The 18440-nt window shown below is 40.7% G+C and overlaps 1 long non-coding RNA gene across 1 annotated transcript; it reads right to left on the reverse strand.

Annotated features, from left to right (window-relative positions):
• Positions 1–998: 998 nt before the first annotated feature.
• Positions 999–16596, reverse strand: LOC143856826 (uncharacterized). Its single transcript, XR_013238374.1, has 2 exons — positions 16405–16596; positions 999–1445 (listed from the first exon to the last, which is right to left on the reverse strand). It is a non-coding gene; the product is annotated as an uncharacterized LOC143856826 (long non-coding RNA).
• Between the last annotated feature and the right edge of the window lie 1844 nt (positions 16597–18440).

Raw genomic sequence — 18440 nt, forward strand, 5'->3', positions numbered from 1 at the left:
TGGTTTTCATTGGCATTATCGTCTTGAAGCTACGAAAACGGGAATTCGTTTTGTAAACAAAAAAAAAGAGTTGGTGCCACGTACACTAAAAGACAAAACAAGGAACTCAAATGCCCATAAATTGAAAAAGTCAAATCAACGGTCACCACAGTCCCGTTTTTATTTTCTACACGGAATCCCGTTTTGAAAGTGTTTTCAGTTATCTTTTTCGGAGAATTTATATTTTTCGGGCACTACATATTCAGATCAGTTCAGATCAGAGGGTTAGAATCAACCCATTTACATTGTGCCTAAACAGTTGAACGGTTTGGATCATAAAAAAAAGTGGGCCGTACCTACTTTTTTGGACTTCACATGTTTTCACGGCCACCCATCATATAAATTCTCTCTTTTTAGAACCGTGTAGAAAGTAGACCAGCATTTTGCCACGTGGAAATGACTGGAATCTTTGATGCAGCCCATTGCCTTTAGCTGCCCCACCTTGATGGGTTGATCATAGCCCTTGTTTAGGGTCCTTCCAAGATACTAAAAGCATTGGTTTTACTAGTATGCCTTAATTAAACGGATGGGATGTTCGTTTAACATGGGATCATGATCGTCTACAAGATCAATGGCTCTGATTAAACCCCACATGTCCCTCAAACTGTATATATGGGTTTAATTTGATCCTTATTAATTTGGATTGCAAGAAAAGCATTTCAGATGAGAAACTTTTTTCTTTCCACAATTTAGAGTGAATTGATTAAGATTAATTTAGAGTAATATCATCACAAACTGAAGGTCCTTGTAAATAAAAATTGAATAGGGTTGGTTCAAGTTACCTTTTTTCTTGTTTAAAAAGTTAGAAATTTTATAAATATGTTTCCTTTCCAAACTTTTCTAGAAAATTCCTGCAATCCAAAACAGTGCCTTCTATAGTACAGCAACTAAAATAGACCAAACTTAAGCAAGTTATCCTCTCTCTCTCTCTCTCTCTCTCTCTCAAAATCAAATGTACATACTCTTCAAAGCTAAACTAAATAAATGTCTGAATTAAGGTGGGTGAAATAGCAGACATCCACAAAATTGTCCCACTATCTGCCATTAACATGGATTGGTGTGAACAATATGTATATGTATCTATCTAAAAACATCTACCTATATAAAGATTACTCTATTTTAAGAGGAAGACATCCTTACTAAAAGGCAGTGATTACCATTCAACATGGGAACAAGACTGGGGACCCATCTCTCTGCAGCTTTTTCTCAGATATATCGAGCTTGCTCATCTTCGCTTCACACCAGAGTAACTGCTCTTTATTAATCCTCGCCATTCTCAGAACCCTCATCACCACTTTAATGTCAATGAGGCCAAATAGCAGCTCAATTTCCTCTGAAGTTGAAGGCCACGATTTCTTCTTCCACCCTTTCTTCTTTCTACGCAGTTCCTTCAGTTTGATCTCTTTCTGTTGTTCAAAACACAGGAGATTCCCAATTTCCCATCAATGATAATCAAACATAAAACTGATACATACATAGACCTGTTCATGAAAACATGGACATATGCTGACATGCATGTATTTGTTAAGTGCTCAGTGCATATAATATACCTTCCTTTTTTCTATTATTTTATGGGTAAGCTTGACGTTGAAAGGGATGCCGACGTGATTTAGAAACTAACGAAACATAAGGTTTTACACTCGTATACATTTTGCCATCCTCAATAATTTCAATAATAGGAGATTAGCTTCCAATAAGATGGCATCCCTATTGGAAGTTCCCCCCTGAAGCCTCAAGCATTTCAAAGACACCAAAGGGCAGTTTCAGTTCAGATAGAGCACATTCTTCTTTGCCAAATTCCCCCAATGAGAATCCCAGGCAAATTGTTTCAAAAAAAAGAAAGGAAAAACCCACCCATCCACAAACTCAACTCTTGGAATAAGACCCCCCCCCCCCCCCCCCTTTTAAGGGTCTCATTCCAGGATAGTCTTGGGCGGTGTTGGGTTGGGATATTCCCCCTTGTTTTGGTTGGGTCAGTTTGGTGCTTGATTCCTCTGCTGCTATGTTGCCGCCCTTCTTCTTTTTTGTTCTCTCCCTTGTTGAAGACTCTTTGGGAGCTGTTTTTTCTTTGCTTCTTATTTGCTTTGTGTTTTTGAGCTATCTTGCTCCTGATTTGCCCTCTGTTTTGGATCAGGGGCTGGTCCTTCGCTCTTAATGTTGGATCCTTTTCTTATTTTAATATATCTGGTAGGGGTCTGCCTAAACCCAGCTTACCCATAAAAAAAAGAAAAGATGGACATGTGCAATGTAGTGCGGCCATCAGTACGTAAGTGATGACAGTACCAATGCAGGCATGTATCTCTAGCTGAATAAAATGGTGAATGATAAACCCTTTGCTATTTTCTTGAAGACATTCTATTGAAGCAAACCTATTACCAAATATTTTCCTTGTGCTTAAACCAGGGAAAACAAAAGAGGGGTGCAACCTGAGGAATTCTTAAAAGGTCACCCATTTAAGTACTATTCTAGATAAATATATGCAACTATCGATATATGAACAAATCTACATAAATATATAAAATTAAAAGTTTAGAACTACATAAATAACAAGTGGAGAGTTTTACATTGGACATGTAACTATGTGCGTTTAACATACAAGTTCACAATGAACATCCTGACACAAAAATATTTTATAGCATAAAATGTCCTAGTAACATACAATTGATAAATCATATACTTCGTATATTATAAGGAATTAAAGCTGCCCCTAAAAAAAGCCAAATTGTTTTCATATGCCTCAAAGAACCTCTGCGGACTAAATTATTCACTACCGTCCTTTTTTCTTTTTTGTATGATGATGAATATAATAGAGAGAACAACATAATCAACGAGGTTATTAAGAAAAAATACCGTAAAAAAGGGTGCTTAATAGCGGGCATAGTCAGGCATCTCCAAAGGCAAGGAATCTGAAATGATCAAAGCCACTCAAGTCACCAAAACAACCCTAGATTGAAATGGTGGAATAGATCCCATTGTCAAATCCACCTGTGATATCCAGTAGACCCGGACACCATTTCAACATATCACTACCCAACAAGCATCTACCAACGACATCGAGATCAACACCTACTTGTTTTCGACTGGCCACATCTTTATCCTTTGCTCCAGGTTCCAGCCCCTTTGTAACCATCCTTCAAGAACCTACACCGGATTTGAAACTCATTGAGGTATGTATGGTATTTTATTGGCCGAGTAATTAGAGGAATTGAAGTACTACCCCAAGTGGAGGAGTCTGGGACGATGCCCCGGCTGAGGGTCATCGAGGGTAGCAGCCCCGGTTTGGAGTTTGAATGCAGAGCCCTCAACCAATAGGTTTACCCTGTTATAGGTGGTACTTCCGAAATGTACCGGACGTTTAGTTTTTCTGAGGAGCTTGGTTATTTGAAACAGTTACAGTTTTGGATTCTGACTGATGAGGCGGAGAAAAGCATGCAACCTTAAATCTCAAAGGTAGTGGAAATATTCCCACCTCGGTAGAGTTTGGCACACGGGCGAACCACATGGATCTTATTTTGTTCTGTATTTCTGCTTTATTTTTTATGTTGCATTTGTGGTTTGATCTAGGTTTGCATCCATAATCTGGAATCACCATAGGTATCCCCCATCTCTCTCACCTAGACCAAGAAAGAAACTACCTCTGGCATCCTCTCGCATACGACAGGCAAGGGAGCCTCCCCGACCGCAATCCGCAACTCACCCCGGGCTACACATTTGAAGGCCTTATAAAAAAGATCAAACAACAGTATAGAACTTCCCAGGCTCAGATCTATGGCCAGTTGAAGATGCCACTCATTCACAATCCCCTACTGACCTACATTTCCCACAAGATCTGCAAATAGATTGATATTTGAAGTGATGTGATTCAAATGAAGTAGAAGTGATGACTCTTTTATGGTTTCAAAAAGAGAACTCTCTTCCTAGACTGAGCTTCCGGTAAGTTCTCCGGCGTGTTCTTTCTCTGGCGAAATCTAGTTGGGGCTTCGTGTTAAGATTTAATTCGAGGAAGAATCAGTGGATAAATCTATGAATGCCATGGGATTTGGTGGCCGCGGTGATCTTCTTCTCTGGCGATTGATGAGTGGCTGATAAGCGCTTCGGAGAGATTCAGAGTTGGGTGGATCTGGAGTGGGAGTCCTTCTCAGGCTAGCCGTAGTAGCTTGGTCACCTTCCCTAGTTCTCTCCATTTCAGCCTTGAACTCTTCCCTCTCCGATCCTGTTACTGAAGTTTCTAATGTAGAGGTTTCTACGTTGTACACGTAGGGCTCATCGTATTCCTCATCTGTTTCTTCTGCTTCTTCTACTTCCGTATCTTCCGTTTCGGTGTCATTTTCCATTTCTGTGTCATCGTGGGTATCGGAATCGGAGTCTGGTGGATTAATCCTGTCTAGTGACCTGCACCTTTTTCTGAAATGAGGAGGTTTTTGTGAGGCTTGTTCTCTATGAGTGGAGCCAATAGAGTCCCTCTGGGGGCCTCAATCGGTGTAAGTGGAGCAGTGGGTGTTCGACCTCGATGGGCTAGTGGGGCAAACTTGACTCCTCTAGGGGATCAGAGGAGTTTTGCAGAAGGAGGAAACTCTGTAGCTTCAGGAGCCAATATGATACCGCTTGGCCCTGTATCTGATACTGGGATGGGAAATAGGTCCCAATAAGATGAGGGGGCGGATTGGTTTCCAGTGAAAAGCAAATCTGGGAGAAGAGTTGAAAGTGTTTCCAAAAGAAGAAAGGATGGGGCTCTGGGAGACTGGAGGTGTTGTAAATGTGCTTTCAGAAACTTCAGAAAGAGGGTCAGATGCTGGAAATGTAACAAGTTTTGGTCGAGTTTGGATTTCAATTTCCCAGTGCAATCAGAAGTGATGATGAGAAGGGTGCCTGTTTCTATTCCAATAGAGGTTGATGTAGGGAGATCTAGAGTGGAGAAAATCCTTCCTGCTACTTCGGAAGGTATAGCATTCAGTATCGAAGTGGTTCCTTTGAAGTCTATTAGCAATGCAGATCTAGGTTTATGGGGGAAGATCAGGGAGGGATGGGACGACGATTTGGAGGCGATAGAGGCCTGGCTTTCTCGAAATAGTAGTTTTGGGGTAGAGGTAGTGGTTTATAAAATTGCAACCCTAGAAATTCAAATCTCCATTTCCTCGGGCATTAACAGGTTTCAATTAATTAGGGATTGGACCCTTGCAGTTAATTCTCCTCTTGAGGAACTTTTGTTGTGGGATGCAAAATTTCCTAAGGCAGGGAATCCATACTGGTGGAAGATAGAAGGAGTTCTGCCCGAAGCTTGGTGCGCAGACAACTTTCGTCGAATAGAGGGAAAAATAGGTAAGGTGATGGAGGTTGACTCGTCATGCTTCGCGAGGAATGGTTATGAGGCGAGGCGAATGCTGATTTTGTCCGAAGGCATTCCTGGTAAAGAGCTCTCCATTCAAAGTTCTATTGATGAGGCTCTCAGGTGGATTCTAGCTTCAAGAGAAAGAGATGAAGAAGAAGAGAATGCTATAAAAGTCTCAGAAATTTCTGCGGCTGAAAGATTGGCTAGGAATGACGAGAGGTGGGTCTCCTTTAAATCTGATATTGAAGGGGTTTATGCAGATGAAGCAGGTGAAAATCCTTTTAATATGGATAAGGAAGTATTCAATGCCAGTCAAGAAGAATCTCCCTCGACGGTTGAGCCAGAGATCACCGATAGGGAGGAAGGGGAGGTGGAACCGGCGGACATTACGAATCAAGACTACCATGCGTTGCATGGGGCGCAGGATAGTGGTGCTACAGCTGGCAGAAGTTTTGAAATTCAAAAATCCGGATCCCCAGAAGGCTACATATGGAGGAGTATGTGTGGTCCTGTCAGTGACGTCTCATCAGGGGAGGGGCCCACTTTTCTGGTCAACAGCTTTTTGATATTATCTCTGCCTTATCCCCAACGACTAGTCGGGATGCATCTCGAGGCTCGGTTTTTGAGGTGTCATTAGTGGGCCCTCTAGATATTCCTGAAAGAGAAGATATTTCACCAATAGGCCCTCGAGATATTTCATCTGTGGGCCCTAAAAGTCCAGAGGAGCCTAGGGCCTCTTTTTCTCCAGTCGATTTTGATGGGCCTTGCGCATGGTCTCATCCGGAGTGTGCAAGTGGGCCTAATATTCTCTCCTTTTACCTTAGAAAAAGGTTCGAGCCCTTCCCAGTCTATTATTCTCGATAGAATCCGGGATTGAACCTATGGATCTCCTTCTTCCTTGAAGGGATCCATGGCTCAGAGGTGTTTTCATGAATTAACTCTAGCGGGTGTTTTTCGAACCAGATTGAACTTCGAGATAGAAGAGGCGCTTGAGGGGGAAGGACTGAGGGGGAGTAGTCTGGCGGAGAATCGATGCGAGCTCAGGGTTTCAAATTTTATTCTTCCTGTTGGCAGTACATTCCTTCTTTGCTTTTTGGGTTACAAAAAGGTGTTGATTGATTACAGTGGTCTTAGAGGGCTGGTGAATTGTTTCTCTGGCTGCGCTAGGGAGCATCCTCTTCGATTCCTCGTAAGGGTATCCTCGGAAGATTCTCTCATCTCTCTTCTATGAGGTGGTGTAGCAAGGCGGTGTCCTTTTTACTGCCTTTCGTTTCAGAGCTTTCTCCTGTTTTGTCTGAGAACATTTTTGGGTCTGGCTCTCATAAGGATGTTGTTGATCTGATGGTTGATCACACTTTACAAATTAATAATAATCTGGGCTTAGTTTTTACGGGACCTGAAGAGGAATACAGATCTAGTATCAAGGAAGCTGAGCTCAGGGAGGTTGGGGGTGTTACAAGATCAAATACCCATTCTGAAGCAAATTTGAAAAGGAAGGAAAGAGAGCTGGTAAGATTAAAATCTAATATCAATTATGATTCAGGGTCGCTCAGTAAAGGCCCTAACACAAAGAAAAAAGGGAGAGCCTTCGGTGTGAGGGCATGGAAGATTACCTCTGTTTAAGGTTTTTAATGAAGATCTTATCTTGGAATATTAATGGTTTGGGTTCCCAGGAGAAAAGAATCCAAATTAAAGAATTACTTAAAATTTGGAGGCCTGAAGTTGTGTGCCTTTAGGAAACCAAGTTGGCGCGCATTAGCAGAATAGACATGTGTAGACACCCCATTTTGCTCTGCTTTAATCAACAAAGAAGTTAGTGTCCTTGTCATCAGTCTTTTTCAGTATTTTCCATTCCCGTGTCCGTCCCTTATGCTTTCTCAATCTTTCCGATCATTTCCGCAATGTTCCGCATTTTTCTTTTCGCTAAGTGTTGAGAATGGTTATTCAGAAGAATCCAAGCCAGGGGAGAATTCGGACCCATTCGGTGGGCCCGCATTGAACATTTATTGAAATTTGGATCCGTTTGGGAGGCCCGCATTGAGCATTTGTTTAGATTTGGATCAAGCAGGGGGCCCGCATATTGTTTTAATGAAAAATGAGTTTTGAATCTACTTCGATCTAATGCCTAAAGATGACCATCAAGGGAGCGGTCAAGATCTCAGAAAAATCATTTTAACACCCAATTTGGTTGCGACCATCAAGTTGAATTATTCGGATAATTCTTGAAAATGATTTTTAAGCCGTGGATCGTCAAATTGATGGTTGAGATTATCCTAATTAGAATTAATTTTGGGGCACAATCAAATTGCACTATGGCCTAATAATTGGATGGTTTGGATCAATTGGAGTTTCGGTCAACTCGGAGTAAGGCCCACCATTTTTAAGGAGTTAAAAATATTAAAATTGAAATCTCGGATCATTTGGAATGGGGCCACATTGTCGAAATTTAAATATTGGACTTGATGGTGTTTGACCATCCCAAGTGTGGCCCGCATCTTTGAATTTAATCCCATGGAGTCGTCCAACATGTGTTTAAGAAAGGATACTAAAAATAAGAAATCTACAAAGACCAAACATGGTGAGTCGGTGGCTGATTTCGGCAACTCTTCCAAATTCATTACTTTTCCTCTTTCAAAGCATGCAGCTGGCGTTCTTTCCTTAATCCAATATTTCTTTCTACCCCCAATACTTGGCCGAAGAAGAAAGTGGGTCTTTTTTTTTGGTATCTCTCGCCCATTTTATCAATGGTTACTGACTTGGGAATTAAAAAAAAAAAGAGGATACTTGCCCCACTTAAAAGAAAAAAAAAAGAAACCAAATAAAAAAAGGCAGATCTCATATTGTTCGAGAGGAGAAGCTCTGTAGAAAAAGAAAAAAAAATCACAGAGAAAAAGGGATGCTGTGGGGGGATTTTCCGAGATCCCATCTCACGTTTTGGTCGGCAGCAGCCCTCCCTCTCCCTCACTCTGTTTCATCTCCCCTCCCTTAATCTCTCTCTCACTATCACACTCCCTCTGTGATCCACGGCCTCTCATCTCTCTCGCTCACGCCCTCTGGTATTCCTCATGTTTTGATTTTTTTTTTTTATCTCTCAATCTATACTTCTCTCTCCCTTAATCTCTATCTCTCCCACACCCCTCAATCTCCTCTTCCCCATCAGCCTCATTATCTCCCCAGCAGATTGCTCTCTAATCTCATCTCCCTCAACCTCTCCCTTCGTTCTATTCTCACCCTCTGTTTTCACGTTACTCACTCCCTCTCTGTTTTTTTTTATCCCCTCACTCCACCCTCCATTCTCTCATCCTCCAACACCATCTTCTGCTCTGTGTTAACCTCCCTCTGCTTCGCATTTCCCAACCATCTCTCTGCTTCCTACACCTCTAAACCCCCCAACAGCAGCCCACATCTCACACTCTGTTTTTGCTCTCTACCTATCAATCTCACGTATTCTCTCTCTCTGTTTCTTGTTTTTGTCCGCCCATCTCCCTACATATATACTCTCCAACAGCAGCTCCACACCCTCGGCCATCTCATTTCCATCACTCTCTATCTCTCTCTCTACCTTGCACTCTCACTCTATTCCTTCCTTCTTCTGTATTTCTCCATCACTCTCACTCTCTCAAGCTCTCTGCTTCTCACTCTCACACCCTCTGTCAATCTCTCTCTTGTTCTCACTCTCACACCCTCTGTCAATCTCTCTCTTGGCCTCGCTCTCTCACCCTCTGTCAATCTCTCTCTCGGCCTCTCTCTCATTCTCTCTTGGCTTCTATCTCTCGGCCTATCTCTCATTCCCCATCTCTCAGACACTCTCTATCTCTGCTGTGAAGAAAACGAGAGAGAAAAATAAAAATAAAAAAACAAAGAAAAAGAGAAGAAGGAAACGGAGCGGATCGAGCGGCGGCGCGATTTTCGAAGTTTTCGGCATTTGGAGGCGGCGAGGATCTCGATCATAGGTTAGTACACTATTCTCAGATTTTTCTCGGATGATTTGGTATATTTTCGGATTTTTGCATGATTTTTAAGCATTTAAATGAATTTAATGTAATATTAAATGTGTATGCTCAAAATCATGATCTGCATGAGTGTTTCAAATCCGTTTCGTCCCAAAATTTAATACGATGTTCTACTTAAATAGAATAAAATAACTGTCGGATCGGATCGGACATTGGATCAAAGGTTTTCGAAAATTTGAGTGAAGAGGGGTATTTTATTTAAAAAAATGGCTGAGTAATTACGAAATTCGAAAAAATAGCCATCTCAGGATGATCTATTTTTTGGAATTTAAAATTTTTCTTGTGTTCATCACATCAGAACAAGGTTGGAGGACGCTTTCCGGAATCGTAATTTTCTCGAAAATCGTGTTTTAAAAATAGAAAAACTCTTCAAAAATATCTTTTCGACGAAGAAAAATAAAATATATACTAAACGAATTCCAAATTAATGAAATTTTGTAGGAAAATAATATAATGCTGATACATTATACCATGAATTTTTGAGAATTTTTGGAATTGGTTTGGTATATTATTTTATGCTTTCTGTGAATATTATCAGATTTTGGGAGAATTTTTACAGACATCAGATCACAGATAAAATTCCCAAAATTTTTACAGTAGTCTTATATTCCATATTTCTAGTTGCTGTAAAATTTTCAAGTGATTTAGATCTTGTTTCATATGGGATGTATTGTTAATTCATAATCTTGTCTGAACATTAAAAAATCTGAAACTGATAGTAAATGGTTTCCAAAATTCATGAAAATCTTACAACATGCCATTTCATCATATCTTGCTGCTGTAGAAATTTCAACTCATTTCGAATTCGTTTACAACAGTTCCATTTGTAAAATCACTCATATGTTTAAAATTGGTAAAATTCGTTGAAAATCCGAAATTAATTGAAAATCATCTGGAAATCTCTAAAGAATCTTAAATCTCTATCACATATTAACTCCTTAATCCATTGAAACAGAAATCTTAGGATCTTTAGATTTCCCTGGAAAAATGGCCAGCGCATCCATAATCGTATCCCTATTGCACTCGATCTTTGACAATTTGAATATTTAAGCTATAGCACGTTGTTGGCTCCGAGGTTACTGTCCACGGAAATCCTGAGATATGCCAGGCAATAAGGTGCTATAACCTAAGTCTTAAATTGCGCAAGGAAAGAGCGCACGATTCCCTTCCTTGGATGCTATTCTGGGCCGAAATTGGTGAACCCTAGAGCCATTGGTAATCCTTAAATGTCAAGAAGCTGAAAATCCTTAAAATCTGAAATTCATTAACTTCAAGAACTGAAATCGATTCATCTCGTGTCTTTCGGAACCGTTGGATCACGGTTTCCGTCATAAGAACCATTAGAGGCCAATTTAGGAACACTGGTGTCGTGTCGTGTCCTAGGTTTTAGGGAGTCTTAGGTTTTAGGAAGTCCTAGAGTTAGGAGTCCAGTCTCATCACGGACGTTTGCTATGTATAGCAACCGTGCCATAGGTCTAGTTACAATAGTCGCCCAATCTTTCCCTAGGACAAGCCTAGTAAACTAGGATGTAGGCTAACCTGCATTAGTCTAAGGAACAACTTGCATTTAGATAAGAATCATATAGCATCTTAGATGAAATCCTAAGATAATAAAATCCTCAACTTGAATTAAATAACTTCTCCTAAAACTGTTGAAACAGTCAATCCCGTCTAGGTCGGTGTCTTAGTTGAGTTAGGCATAAGTAGCTTAGCTTAGGTGCACCGAACTACGTCGACTCTGATCCCAGTGAGGCTTGGGTACGTAGGCAGCTTGGATGTCTGATGGCATACCAACCGCGAGTCGGCACCACAACAAATTGTGGTGTTTTGTATATTAATTTTATAGTAAATGCTTAATCAAATCACTTAGGACTTTCCATGAAATTAGAATTCTAGGAGAACTTTCACTTAGATTGAATCCAGATAAATTAATAAATCAAGATACACATTTAGGATTCACATTGAAATTAAATCATAGGATGCATGTCCCGTAGTTAACACATTAACAGAGAGTTGAATGAGCCATTTAAAATAAATTTAAAAGAGTTAGCTTTTGGAATCGAAGACCGATTATCGGGCAGGAATGGTGCATGTGGTGGATAAATCCCCATACCTTCCATTCTTGTAACCAGGTAGCGAGTCTAGATTTCTGGTTAATCATGGGTCCTAGATCCCACATCTAGGTGGCGACTCTGTCAGTCTCTTTTGTGTGGAATTCGGATTGCCTTAGTGATCCCAAGTTCACATAAAAGATGAATTAAAATCAATAAAAATGCACACGCCAATCGCGTGGGTACGAGAGACCAAAAGAGAGAGCGTGGCGGCTCGCGCCCCACCCCTCTCGCGGGATCGGGTCCCACAACATGAGAAGCATGGGGTTCAAAAATGAGTGGGACTTTGCTTTCTTAGCTTCTAAAGGAGCTTTAGGGGGCATTCTGGTGGCTTGGGACAAGGTTAAATGGGTCATTAAGGATGTATTGTGTGGAGTTTTTTCTCTCAGTAGCTCTCCCAAAGACGAATGACAATTCTGATTGGTTATTCTCTGGAGTCTACGGTCCTACACTATCAGTTGACAAGAGTCTTTTTTGGGAGGAATTGGTAAAGATGAGAAATCTCTGCTCTTACCCATGGTGCATCGGGGGAGATTTCAATGAAATTTTAGAAATAGGGGATCGGTTAGGGCGCCAGCGAGTCAATACAGGCATGAGAGATTTTTCTGACTTTATCGCGATCAATGAGTTGGTGGATCTGCCGTTGGGCGGTGCATCTTTCACTTGGGCCAGAGGATCGATCAGGAGCAGGCTCGACAGATTCTTACTTTCGGGAGAATGGTTGGCAATAATTCCGGAGGTCTATCAGAAAGTTCTAGCTCATTCAGTTTCTGATCATTGCCCTATTCTCTTAGATCCTAAAATGGAGTCGTGGGATCCGGCTCCTTTTAGATTTGAGTTAGCATGGTTAGAAGATTCCCTTATGGAGGCACGATTAGTAAGATGGTGGTCTGATTGTGTCTTTGAAGGTCCAGCGGATGTAATCATTGGCAAAAAATTAAGATTCCTTAAGACAAAATTGAAAGAGTAGGCTAAGGAGAAGAAAGAGCTTGACCATGGCAGGAAGCAGATCCTGGAGGATAGAATGCTGGAGCTAAATGCCCTAGAAGAGTGTGGACTGGCGTCGGAAGAAGACTATGAGGAACGAGGAAGGTTAAGCCAAGAACATAAAGGGTTGCTGCTGCTCGAAGAAATTTCTTGGCATAAAAAATCCCAAGTCAAGTGGTTGTGTGAGGGCGACAAAAACACAGCCTACTTCCATGTCATGGCTAGCGCCCGCAGGAGAAGAAACAGAATTGAATCTTTAGTGGTGGAGGGGGTCTGTGTGTTGGACAAGGAGAAGATTAGTGTGGAAATTATTGATTTTTACAGGTCTTTGTACTCAGCTGATGGGATGCTTCGTCCAATTCCTCAAGAGATTCTGTTTGATAGTTTAAGCTTGGAGGAATCTGCTAGGCTGGAAATTCCTTTCTCTGAGGAGGAAATTATGAAAGCATTGTTCTCTTTAGCGAAAGATAAAGCTCCTGGACCAGATGGGTTCTGTTTGGCCTTATTTCAACTATGTTGGGAAGCTGTTAAATCTGACTTACTAAAATGTTTCCTGAATTTTTTGCGGGAGTAGTTCTCGACAAAGGGACAGGTGCTACTTTTATTTCCCTAATTCCAAAGATCGAAGGAGCGTCAAAAGTTTTGAATTTTCGTCCGATTAGTTTGGTGGGTAGCCTGTACAAAGTTCTTGCCATGGTTTTGGCGGATCGCCTCAAAGTGGTTTTACCATCAATTACTTCGGACTGTCAAAGCGCTTTCATAAGTAACAGACAAATTCTTGATTGCTCATTGATTGCTAATGAAGCTATCGATTATTACAGAAGGAATGGGGAAGGAGGGATTCTATGCAAGCTTGATATGGAGAAGGCCTATGACAGGGTAGACTGGGGAGCTTTAGATTATCTGCTGGGTCGAATGGGCTTTGGTGGCCGATGGAGATGGTGGATCAGAAATTGTTTAACGTCCGCTTGGTTCTCTGTTTTGATCAACGGCTCTGCTAAAGGTTTTTTCAAATCGACTAGAGGTTTGACGCAGGGGGACCCATTGTCTCCTTTTCTTTTTGTGATTGTAGTAGAATCCCGTTGCAGATTGATGAAGAATGGAAGTGAGTTGGGTCTCTTTGAAGGGTTTCTAATAGGCATCAATAGGGTAGAAGTATCGATTCTTCAATTTGCGGACGATACTCTCCTGTTTTGCCCTCCGGTTGTCTCCCAGATTCTAAATCTTAAAACAATCTTAAGGTGGTAGGCTGGTTCTAATAAAGGCAGTTTTATCAAATATTCCGATATATTTTCTTTCTCTTTTTAAATGTCCTGTGAGTGTAGATCAGAGAATTGAGCAAATCCAGAGAAGATTTTTGTGGGGAGGATCGAGTTCTTCAAAAGGGATTCCTTTGGTTAAATGGAGTGCGATTTGTCTCCCTATAAAAAATGGAGGATTGGGTCTTAGGAGGGTTCAAGGTTTTAACAATGCTCTATTGGGAAAGTGGCTTTGGAGGTTTGGCGAAGAACAGTTTTCTTTGTGGGTTAGAGTTATTGGAAGTAAGTATGGGTTTACGAAAGGAAATTGGTGCTCTGCTGACAATTATAAATTCAAAGGTGTATCGGTGTGGAGGGATATTTTGAAGGTGGAGGTTCTTTTTACGAAAGGCATTCGTTTCAAGGTTTATGTGGGGGATAGGATTCGTTTTTGGCTGGATCCTTGGTGCTCGGCTGTGCCTCTCAAGGAGCTTTTTCCAGAGTTATTTATGGTGTCGTCTCAGAAAGGGGCATGGGTCAAGGACTGCTTCAAAAAAGTGAATGCGAAAGTTGTTTGGACTCCCAAGTTTAGAAGAGCCTTTTTTGATAGAGAATTAAATTATCTTCAAGGATTCCTGTCTCTAATAGAAGCTTGCTACCTCAAGAAATCGGGAGCAGATAGTCGAGTATGTATTTGGAGCCCTTCTGGCTTATTTCAGTTAAATCTTTTTACCATCACATGATTTTTAGTATAGCGGAGCCTCTGTCTACCTCAATATGGAAGTTCTTTTGTCCGCCGAGAGTTGCTTTCTTTGGGTGGTCTGTTTGCAGTGGTCGTATTCAGACCATAGTTACCGGATTCACCATCTGCCCTCCGATCTGCAATCCGGGGTCGCACGATCCGAAACGTGGTTCACTAACGACCCGGATCACCAAAAATGATGAATCGCGGCAACCCGCGGGAGAGAAAGAGAGAGAGATGCTTATATATTTTGGGTTGAATTGGAACTAGAGCTTTATTTTGAAAAAAATATGTAGGGTATACATGAGGTTTTTTTAATTTTTTTATTAAATGGATGTAGTATGGACTATGAAAGGATATTCATATATTCCAACGGGAACTTTCTTTTTGAAAAAATATGTATGACATACACGAGGTTTTTATATTTTGTGTATTAAATGTGTGTAGTGTGTACTATGGAATGACATTCTTGTAGAAATATATGAAATTATATATATATATACCCTCATCGTACCGCGTACCAGACTACCATCATACCCCGTACCCGTACCCGTTCCTGTACCGCATACCGGAACGAACCGCGTTCCAGGTAACTTTGATTCAGACAATGGATTTTTTGAGGAAGCGTGGAATGTGGCTGGTGGATCATTGTCCTCTCTGCTTATTTGATGGCGAAACAATAGATCACATTTTCATCCATTGCAAAGTAGCTAGAGACATTTGGGGTCTCATTTTCGCTCGCTTTGGGGTCTGTTGGGTCCCATCCAAAACTATGGCTTACTTCATTAGGAGTTGGGAGTGGAATCCTTGGAGAAAGAAAGACAGGACTCTCTGGAAGATGTGCCTTGTGGCTACTTGGTGGTTCTTGTGGAAAGAGAGGAATGCGCGAGTTTTTGAAGGAGAGGCTAGGTCACCCTATTGGATTTATGTAAAGCTGATAGCTGTTGTTATATCGTGGGCTAGGAGCCTCCCTTTGTTTCGTTTTGTTTCAGCTTTTGACCTTTGGGAAGGATGGGCAATCATCTGTAAGGAAGGGGTCAGCAAAGTGAAAATCATCCAATCTTGGCATCCTCCTTCAGATGGGCTAATGAAGCTTAACTTCAATGGTTCGTCTCTTGGTAATCCTGGAGAAGCAGGAATTGGGGGTTTACGTAGAAATGACAAAGGGGAAGTTCTTTGGGCATACTCGGGAACTATCGGAGTAGCGGACTCAAATGAAGCAGAGGTCAGAGCTGTTCATAGCGGGATCAAGGATTTGGATAGATCGGCTTTTGACAAAATCATAGTGGAAGAGGATTCCTTAAATGTAATTCGCTGGCTTTCGGGTGAGGCGATCCCTCCTTGGAGATTTTTGCCTTTTTTCGAGGAGATTGAGGACCTGGTTCAAGGTTCTTCTATTGTGTTTGATCATGTAAGGATAACAGCCAATTGCTGAAGCAGCTTCTCTAGCTAGGGGAGGAGTTTTTAGGGCAGATTTAGAGTGGTTTGATTATCTTCCTCCTTGACTTATTGTAATTTTTTCTCTTCTCTTTGTATCTCTTCAGGACCATCTCGGTTCTGTTTTTTATATAAATATGCCTTATTCAAAAAAAAGATTGATATTTGAAGTACTTAAACTTGCATCTGGAACAGAACTAGTCACCCAACTTGTTCCTTGCTCAATAGACAGACACTCTCTCAACCCTTTGGTCTCCTTTCAAGCGCATCTCCTTCCATACATCTTTAGCTCGCTCTTCAATTCGTCTAGATCAATTTTATCCCCTGAGGAACCGAGAATCTTCTTCCAACGACGAAGATTAGTTTAAGAGTAATGTTGTTTCCATGGTTTGAAAATATTCATTAGCATATTTATCCTCATTTCTAAATTAAAGAGTGACTTAGCAAATTGACAGCTGAAATTAAGACGAGAGGTTTATGCTAATGCGATAACTAGGTTGCGATGTACCTTGTCAAGGGAGGTCTGAACCTGCTGAAGATAGCTTGTAGCCTGGTTGCCTCCAAATAAATGCAGAATGCTACCTGTTTTCTTCTTGTCAATCTTAAGAAAAAGGTGGAACGTCAATATTGAGCTCTGAATTATCCGGATTAGGTCGGCTGCAAGGACTGGATTGTCCGAATCTTCTTCTTCCTCTTCCTTCTGGTCCAGACCTGACAGAGTTCATAATGACCAAATAAAATTTGGAATCTGACATGCTTCTTCAGAAAATATTTCTCTGATCGCCCAACTGACATAAAAAGTGTGGCGACTTTAATAAGTAGTGAAGTGATATTGAACAAACAGCGAAAGGACAAACCTTTTCAAAATGTATTTTAAATCGGTATTAAAAACTATCCATTGCTCTGGATGGGGATTCAAATACATGGATGGTTGAGAAACACAAGTCCATAACAGTAGGCCTAGGCACCCAATTCGGAAAATATTCCTATTTACCAATATATATCATACAGCACCAAGCATATAAGTAGATAGGGTAAAATATGAATGGAGGACTTGGTCTTATCGCAGCATTTCAAATAACGGATAGAAGTGTTCAAAACCAACTAAATAACCCAAAATGCAGATACGCATGACGTTCTTATGTCGAGTGCAAATATCTAGAAGATTTTTGGTTCAGCTACTTAAGGCCAAAATTAGCCCCCAACTGTTAGTCTGTCACTGGAGCATTTAAAGGATATATTTTTGTTTTTTCAGAAATATAGTTTCACGTATTTTAAAGGATATTTAAAGTTTAAACAAAAATAAATAATTTTCAAAATGAAAAAAATTGACTCCTTAAATCGATGGAACAAGCAAGAACTCGAATATGATAAAGTTGAAAGCTAACATGCATATATGATTATATTTTATTCAAAAATATGCTTTTTCTCAATTTCCAAACCCATAAATCCATGAAAATTGAACATTCAAGCACTATCCATGTGTATATGCGTCAAATCAACAATTAGTTGATGCATTTGCACCATAATTTAAGAAACAAGCAAAAAATAAGCATTGCCAAGTAAATATGTGAAAACTCAAAGTACCGAAGTTCTGTAATTTACATATTAAAGTGCCAACATTTCAATTGACATGACCGAAACGTTACCAAATCTATGCATGATGACCGACCGATTTAATTTCAGTGGAGATGGAAACAAAAATATGTCGACCGTTTCTTGTCAATTTCTGCCAACATTTAGCACCATGCCAGGAATACTAATACTTGACCAATTGAAGATCATCTTAAGGATCCTATTCAAGGAGGGGACCACCTATGAATTACTCGATCCTCTCGAACTCTAATGTTAATGTAGCACTCCCACGTCATCTTTATTTCCAAAGGTTCTATACCTTTGAAGTCTTCAGGAGCCGATGCCGAAAACATTTCAAAGATTGAGGATGATGTCCTTCGCAATATTGAATTTTTTTCTTTTCCCTTGTTTCATTTGGCTCATTCTTTCTAGAATCCAGATCATCCATGGCATCACCGAAAAATAGAGTTTCCACAACTTTTTTCCCTCTCTCCAGCCATGGTGTATAGGCCCACCATTCCACTAGTTTTGTGAAAGATACTGATGCTGCCCAGCTGCATCTAAATAGGGATAATATACTATCCCAAGGATTCAAAGCCATCCTATACCCTATGAAGAGGTGACTTACCATTACCTAATCCATGTTGCACATCACGCACCTATGACCTAATCAGATGCTCAACATTATGATCTTATCCAATCATGCTATATAGCTTAGGGAACAAGCAAAATGCGGGGCAAGCTGACAATAGAAAGAACTCACAGAAAAAGCACCATCAAAAGTCCTGTCTAAATCCTACAATCTTCCCTTTGTCTATAGATGAAGACGAAATATTATCTTGCCAAAACGAAGCAACCAAGTGTAGACACCCAATTTTGTTAAGGTGGTAATAATGATAGGTGGTCGCGAGGATGAGTCTCATGATGGGCTCAAGGCCCCAATTCTCTTTCTCTCGATCTCTCTCTGTT

This window comes from Tasmannia lanceolata, unplaced genomic scaffold, assembly GCF_043159265.1.
Source record: "Tasmannia lanceolata isolate RefF3 unplaced genomic scaffold, GAP_Taslan_0.1 ptg000023l, whole genome shotgun sequence".
Lineage (NCBI taxonomy): Eukaryota > Viridiplantae > Streptophyta > Magnoliopsida > Canellales > Winteraceae > Tasmannia > Tasmannia lanceolata.